Genomic DNA, 8,077 nt, shown 5'->3' with positions numbered 1-8,077 from the left:
GCTTCAGTTTATACTCTTTTAGATACATTTTAGCCAACCAAGGAGCAAAATAGGTTGTGTGTGAGAGAGAGTGATAAAGAGAGAGAAGAGCAAAAGTGATTTTCTGAGAGTTTGGCCCTCTGCGGATGGCCCCATTAGTAAACCAGTTCCAGATGTTTGGCCAATTTGTCCATCTTCTGGAGAGCAGGAATTTGGAGGCAGGGAGATTGTGGGGCTGTCAATCACAACTACCTCCTTCAGGTCAGCCTGACAGGATCAACCTGAATGGTGTTAATTTACAACAACAACAAAAACATTTGCAATCCAAATACAACTAATCAGCATAATAACATAAATGAGAATCATAAGAGAGTCGCAAGGATTTTAACTGTTCTTTACTATTTAGTTACCTGTTTGTAATCCAGTGACTCAATCTGCTGTGCACTATGGTTGTTACTTTATCTGTGGTTTTAGACTGATATCCACACATCTCTCCAGGGAAGTATAAAAGGTTCAGGTATATGAGGGGTCATGACAATCTCAGAGATATTGTATCAAGGTAGCCCATGAGAACACATAGCAGTGAGCCAAAGGCTCAACTCTCCTAAGGTGTTTAAATGCAGCATTGGTTTGCTTACTGAACCCTCTGGAGACATGTTCAACATCCCCAGGCCACTTCATAATGGATTATAAAATAGTGTTCATTACACACACACGCAGCTGGCCATGGGCTCCATGCATTATGAATTCACTAGCTGAGAAAAATCAATGCTTCCCAGTAAATGTAAAGATTTTCATTACACTTTTTATGACAAAGTGTCTTCATCTGACAAAAAGATTAACACATCATGTGGAATTCACAGAAAATTGTCATACTGTAACCTGGATGTCTAAGAGTGGTTGCTAATGTACAGTAGCTATCTGCGTACATACAATATATCGTATCGCCATTTGTATTGCATTGAACTAGCATCATGTTTTGTCAAAAATATTTTAAAGACCTCCGCAGCACCCTTATCAATAGCCCTGTAATCTACAGAATCCTTTTGCCTTTGGATCTGGCTTGATGAGGATTTTGATTGGCCGGTTCCCTGAGAGGAGGAAGTTATACCTCTAATGCCAGCATAGAGGGGCTCTCTAAAAACATGCCACTTCGATACAGCTACAACTGGAAGTGAGTTTTCGCTAACCATAACTCTTTTCCTAACCTTAACCTAATTCTCCTAACCTGCTATGAAAAAGTAACTTCCAGTGGTAGCTGTATCCAAGTGATGTGTTTTTAGGGTATGTTAGCAAGAGAGACAGAGAAGCATTCCCAAAGATTGTGGATAACTGAAGATGTCCCACTCAGGCCATTTACCATCTAATTCTTTGGGATCACAGATCCAGTCTGCTTAAGGGGTGGCTCCAATGCATTAGCAGCTGGGTCTGGTATGCTTAGTTCATTGACTGTATATGAACCAGATAAAAAAGGAGCAAATGAGATCTCGCGTCCTCTTCCGTCATGTGATGTGAGTAGGAAATGTGATATTGTTAAACCCAGGGGTAGATCAGATCCAAGGAGCTGGCCTATTAATAATCATGCCTTATGATTACCGAGACGTGGTGTGATCATAACAATATACAAGAACTCAAGTCCTTCTGTTCACCTGACTTCGAATTCCTCACAATCAAATGTCGACCTCATTATCTACCAAGAGAATTCTCTTAGATTATAATCACAGCCGCATATATTACCCCTCAAGCAGACACATCGATGGCCCTGAACAAACTTTATTTGACTGTATGTAAACTGAAAACCACATATCCTGAGGCTGCATTCATTGTAGCTGGGGATTTTAACAAGGCTAATCTGAAAACAAGACTCATTCTAAATTCTATCAGCATATCGATTGTGCTACCAGGGCTGGTAAAACCCTAGATAATTGTTATCCTAACTTCCGCGACGCATATAAGGCCCTCCCCCGCCCTCCTTTCGGAAAAGGTGACCACGACTCGATTTTGTTGCTCCCTACCTTTAGACAGAGACTAACACAGGAAGCTCCCGTGCTCAGGTCTGTTCAACGCTGGTCCGACCAATATGATTCCACACTTCAAGATTGCTTCGATCACGTGGATTGGGATATGTTCAGCATTGCGTCAAACAACAACATTGACAAATGCGCTGATTCGGTGAGCGAGTTTATTAGCAAGTGCATCGGCGATGTTGTACCCACAGCAACTACTCAAACATTCCCAAACCAGAAATCGTGGATTGATGCAGCATTTGCGCGAACAACTGCTTTTAACCAGGGCAAGGTGACCGGAAACATGACCGAATACAAACAGTGTAGCTATTCCCTCCGCAAGGCAATCAAACAATCTAAGTATCAGTATAGAGACAAAGTAGAGTCGCAATTCAACGGCTCAGACACTAGACGTATGTGGCAGGGTCTACAGTCAATCACGGATTACAAAAAGAAAACCAGCCCCATCACGGACCAGGATGTCTTGTTCCCAGACAGACTAAACAACTTCTTAGCTCGCTTTGAGGACAATACAGTGCCACTGACACGGCCCGCTACCAAAACCTGCGGACTCTTCTTCACTGCAGCCAACATGAGTAAAACATTTAAACGTGTTAACCCTCGCAAGGCTGCTGTTCCCACATGCTTCAAGAGGGCCACCATTGTTCCTGTTCCCAAGAAAGCTAAGGTAACTGAGCTAAACGACTTCTGCCCCGTAGCACTCACTTCCGTCATCATGAAGTGCTTTTAGAGACTAGTCAAGGACCATATCACCTCCACCCTACCTGACACCCTAGACCCGCTCCAATTTGCTTACCACCCCAATGGGTCCACAGACGATGCAATCGCAACCACACTGCGCACTGCACTAACCCATCTAGACAAGAGGAATACCTATGTGAGAATGCTGTTCATCGACTACAGCTCAGCATTTAACACCATAGTACCCTCTAAACTCGTCATCAAGCTCGAGAACCTGGGTCTCGACCCCGCCCTGTTCAACTGGCTACTGGACTTCCTGACGGGCCACCCCCAGGTGGTGAGGGTAGGTAACAACATCTCCACCCCGCTGATCCTCAACATTGGAGCCCCTCAAGGGTGCGTTCTGAGCCCTCTCCTGTACTCCCTGTTCACCAACGACTGCGTGACCATGCACGCCTCCAACTCAATCATCAAGTTTGCGGACGACACTACAGTGGTAGGCTTGATTACCAACAACAAAAACGAGACGGCCTACAGGGAGGAGGTGAGGGCCCTCGGAGTGTGGTGTCAGGAAAATAACCTCACACTCAACGTCAACAAAACAAAGGAGATGATCATAGACTTCAGGAAACAGCAGAGGGAGCACCCCCCTATCAACATTGACGGGACAGTAGTGGAGAGGATAGTAAGTTTTAAGTTCCTCGGCGTACACATCATGGACAAATTGAATTGGTCCATCGACACAGACAGCATGGTGAAGAAGGCACAGCAGCCTTCTTGTTTCTCCTCAAGGCCCTAACAGGGAAGTTAGCCATGCAAAAGGTCATCTGCCTTGTCCAGCTTCTCCTTCCATGAATGAGATATTTCCAGTAGAGTCTGGAATGAACGTATAACGAAGATCCCGCTAGAGCACATACAGATAATCCAAGGCTGCCCTAATTTGCAAAGTTATTAACCTATCCTGTTTCATTTCTGCGGAGGCAGATCTAAACCCAAGCATGGTTGCATTGATATACCCTTGAAGAACATAACCCAGCCTACTTATTTCATGAGCATTCTCAGTGGCTCTATACCAGGGCACAAGTCCTCTCCAGAATTTTCCCAAGGGATTGATCGCCTATGGCCTAGGGGAACTGATGTGGGTTTGCTCAAACTTCTTCTCCTTTGAGACTGGTTTGGTTGCTGCGTTGGAATAATCGTAAGGGAGGTGTTTAGTCTCACTAGGGTGCAGCATCCTGACCAACCAGGAAGAAGACTAGGCCACATATTTGTTCTCGTAGTGCCAAAATGTGTTAATTAAGGCTGTTGAACCTAATGGAACCGGTACTAATGGGGAAGGTCTTGACTTAGCCTGCCCATTTCTCATGGTAATATTATAGGCAATACCATCCACAGGGTTAGACCAATTGAAATAATTTTGATAGCAAGACTGACCTAACCACCAAAGGTATGGTGTATTAGTAATATTATGACACACGCACTGTGCATGAGGCGAGGATGTTTCTTCAACTGTTAGCAGCGCTGAGCGAGAGCCCTTTCTGGTGGTTACACCTGAAAACAGATTGTAACACATGGTTGTACAGTTTAAACTTTCTCCCTCACTGCTTATATCATTAGCTTCTATGCCTGTATCCTGGGGGGCTTGGGTAGCATTCACACAACGCTCAACACCACTTGCACCATCACAATGCTTAGCCAAAGCTCTTAATGCTATCATCCTGCATGAACGTTTCTCATCTGGCAAGGCTACAGGAATACTGGTCTATGGTTTGTGGATGCATGAGGAATTTCAGCACAAACAAAACATGACACATTATGGTCAACACTATTGTCAAACATAAACTTGGTGAATTGATACCAGATGTTTTCAGTGAGGCTACTTCTCCCAGTGTGCCCTGCCACCCCATTACTGTTATGCCAGGGGCTGGATCGTCTACCTTGTTGGCATGTACCCACGTAGACCTCTCTGCAACCTTCACCGGTGTCTGGGTCTTCATTTTCTTAGAATTGGTTAATTGTTATATAAAAAAATAGACACTTCTTGTTCTGAAAAATATATTTTGACTTGTTTATGTAACACAGGGTTTTGTTCCCATATAGAGGTTCCCCTTACACTGACCACTATATATGTCTTATACCAAAATCCACCTACACTCCAATCACAGCCTCCAAATGTGGCTTCCAACTGCTCTTAAACGCTAGTAAAACTAAACGCATGCTTTTCAACCGATCACTGCCCGCACTGCAACAGTTCTGACTTAGAATATGTGGACAACTACAAATACCTAGGTATCTGGTTAGACTGTAAACTCTCCTCCCAGACTCATATTAAGCATCTCCAATCCAAAATTAAATCTAGAATCGGCTTCCTATTTCGCAACAAAGCCTCTTTCACTCACGCTGCCAATCATACCCTCTTAAAACTGACTATCCTACCGATCCTCGACTTCGGCGATGTCATTTACAAAATAGCCTCCAACACTCTACTCAGCAAACTGGATGCAGTCTATCACAGTGCCATCCGTTTTCAAATCAAATCAAAGTTTATTTGTCACGTGCGCTGAATACAACAGGTATTTCACTTTACAGCGAAATGCTTACTTACTAACCAATAGTGTGGAGAAAAAAAGTATGTGTGTATGTGTGTGTGTAGGGTAAAGTAAAGAAAGTAAAGAAATAAAATAACAGTAAAAATACATTTGAAAATAAGAGTAGCAAGGCTATATACAGACACCGGTTAGTCAGGCTTATTGAGGTAGTATGTACAGTACATGTGGGTATGGTTAAAGTGACTATGCATATATGAGGAACAGAGAGTAGCATTAACCATAACCATTTGGTTACCTGTTCAGGAGTCTTATGGCGCGGGGGTAAAAACTGTTGAGAAGCCTTTTTGTCCTAGACTTGGCACTCCGGTACCGCTTGCCATGCGGTAGTAGAGAGAACAGTCTATGACTGGGGTGGCTGGGGTCTTTGAAAATGTTCAGGGCCTTCCTCTGACACTGCCTGGTGTAGAGGTCCTGGATGGCAGGCAGCAATGCCCCACTGGGCCGTACACACTACCCTCTGAAGTGCCTTGCAGTCGGAGGCCGAGCAATTGCCGTACCAGGCAGTGATGCAACCAGTCAGGATGCTCTCGATGTTGCAGCTGTAGAACCTTTTGAGGATCTCAGGACCCATGCCAAATCTTTTTAGTTTCTAGGCTTTGTCGTGCCCTCTTCTCGACTGTCTGGTGTGTTTGGACCATTCTAGTTTGTTGTTGATGTGGACACCAAGGAACTTGAAGCTCTCAACCTGCTCCACTACAGCCCCGTCGATGAGAATGGGGGTGTGCTCGGTCCTCCTTTTCATGTAGTCGACAATAATCTCCTTAGTCTTGGTTACGTTGAGGGATAGGTTGTTATTCTGGCACCACCCGGCCAGGTCTCCGACCTCCTACCTATAGGCTGTCTCGTCGTTGTCGGTGATCAGGCCTACCACTGTTGTGTCATCAGCAAACTTAATGATGGTGTTGGAGTCGTGCCTGGCCATGCAGTCGTGGGTGAACCGGGAGTACAGGAGGGGACTGAGCACGCACCCCTGGGGAGCTCCAGTGTTGAGGATCAGCGTAGCAGATGTGTTGCTACCTACCCTCATCATCTGGGGGCGGCCCATCAGGAAGTCCATGATCCAGTTGCAGAGGGAGGTGTTTAGTCCCAGGTTCCTTAGCTTAGTGATGAGCTTTGAGGGTACTATGGTGTTGAATGCTGAGCTGTAGTCAATGCATAGCATTCTCACATACAGTGCCTTGCGAAAGTATTCGACCCCCTTGAACTTTGCGACCTTTTGCCACATTTCAGGCTTCAAACATAAATATATAAAACTGTATTTTTTTGTGAAGAATCAACAACAAGTGGGACACAATCATGAAGTGGAACGACATTTATTGGATATTTCAAACATTTTTAACAAATCAAAAACTGAAAAATTGGGCGTGCAAAATTATTTAGCCCCTTTACTTTCAGTGCAGCAAACTCTCTCCAGAAGTTCAGTGAGGATCTCTGAATGATCCAATGTTGACCTAAATGACTAATGATGATAAATACAATCCACCTGTGTGTAATCAAGTCTCCGTATAAATGCACCTGCACTGTGATAGTCTCAGAGGTCCGTTAAAAGCGCAGAGAGCATCATGAAGAACAAGGAACACACCAGGCAGGTCCGAGATACTGTTGTGAAGAAGTGTAAAGCCGGATTTGGATACAAAAAGATTTCCCAATCTTTAAACATCCCAAGGAGCACTGTGCAAGCGATAATATTGAAATGGAAGGAGTATTAGACCACTGCAAATCTACCAAGACCTGGCCGTCCCTCTAAACTTTGAGCTCATACAAGGAGAAGACTGATCAGAGATGCAGCCAAGAGGCCCATGATCACTCTGGATGAACTGCAGAGATCTACAGCTGAGGTGGGAGACTCTGTCCATAGGACAACAATCAGTCTTATATTGCACAAATCTGGCCTTTATGGAAGAGTGGCAAGAAGAAAGCCATTTCTTAAAGATATCCATAAAAAGTGTCGTTTAAAGTTTGCCACAAGCCACCTGGGAGACACACCAAACATGTGGAAGAAGGTGCTCTGGTCAGATGAAACCAAAATTGAACTTTTTGGCAACAATGCAAAACGTTATGTTTGGCGTAAAAGCAACACAGCTGAACACACCATCCCCACTGTCAAACATGGTGGTGGCAGCATCATGGTTTGGGCCTGCTTTTCTTCAGCAGGGACAGGGAAGATGGTTAAAATTGATGGGAAGATGGATGGAGCCAAATACAGGACCATTCTGGAAGAAAACCTGATGTAGTCTGCAAAAGACCTGAGACTGGGACGGAGATTTGTCTTCCAACAAGACAATGATCCAAAACATAAAGCAAAATCTACAATGGAATGGCTCAAAAATAAACATATCCAGGTGTTAGAATGGCCAAGTCAAAGTCCAGACCTGAATCCAATCGAGAATCTGTGGAAAGAACTGAAAACTGCTGTTCACAAATGCTCTCCATCCAACCTCACTGAGCTCGAGCTGTTTTGCAAGGAGGAATGGGAAAAAATGTCAGTCTCTCGATGTGCAAAACTGATAGAGACATACCCCAAGCGACTTACAGCTGTAATCGCAGCAAAAGGTGGCGCTACAAAGTATTAACTTAAGGGGGCTGAATAATTTTGCACGCCCAATTTTTCAGTTTTTGATTTGTTAAAAAAGTTTGAAATATCCAATAAATGTCGTTCCACTTCATGATTGTGTCCCACTTGTTGTTGATTCTTCACAAAAAAATACAGTTTTATATCTTTATGTTTGAAGCCTGAAATGTGGCAAAAGGTCGCAAAGTTCAAGGGGGCCGAATACTTTC

This window comes from Oncorhynchus clarkii, chromosome 24 (assembly GCF_045791955.1).
Source record: "Oncorhynchus clarkii lewisi isolate Uvic-CL-2024 chromosome 24, UVic_Ocla_1.0, whole genome shotgun sequence".
Classification (NCBI taxonomy): domain Eukaryota; kingdom Metazoa; phylum Chordata; class Actinopteri; order Salmoniformes; family Salmonidae; genus Oncorhynchus; species Oncorhynchus clarkii.
This window is presented reverse-complemented; position numbering follows the sequence as displayed.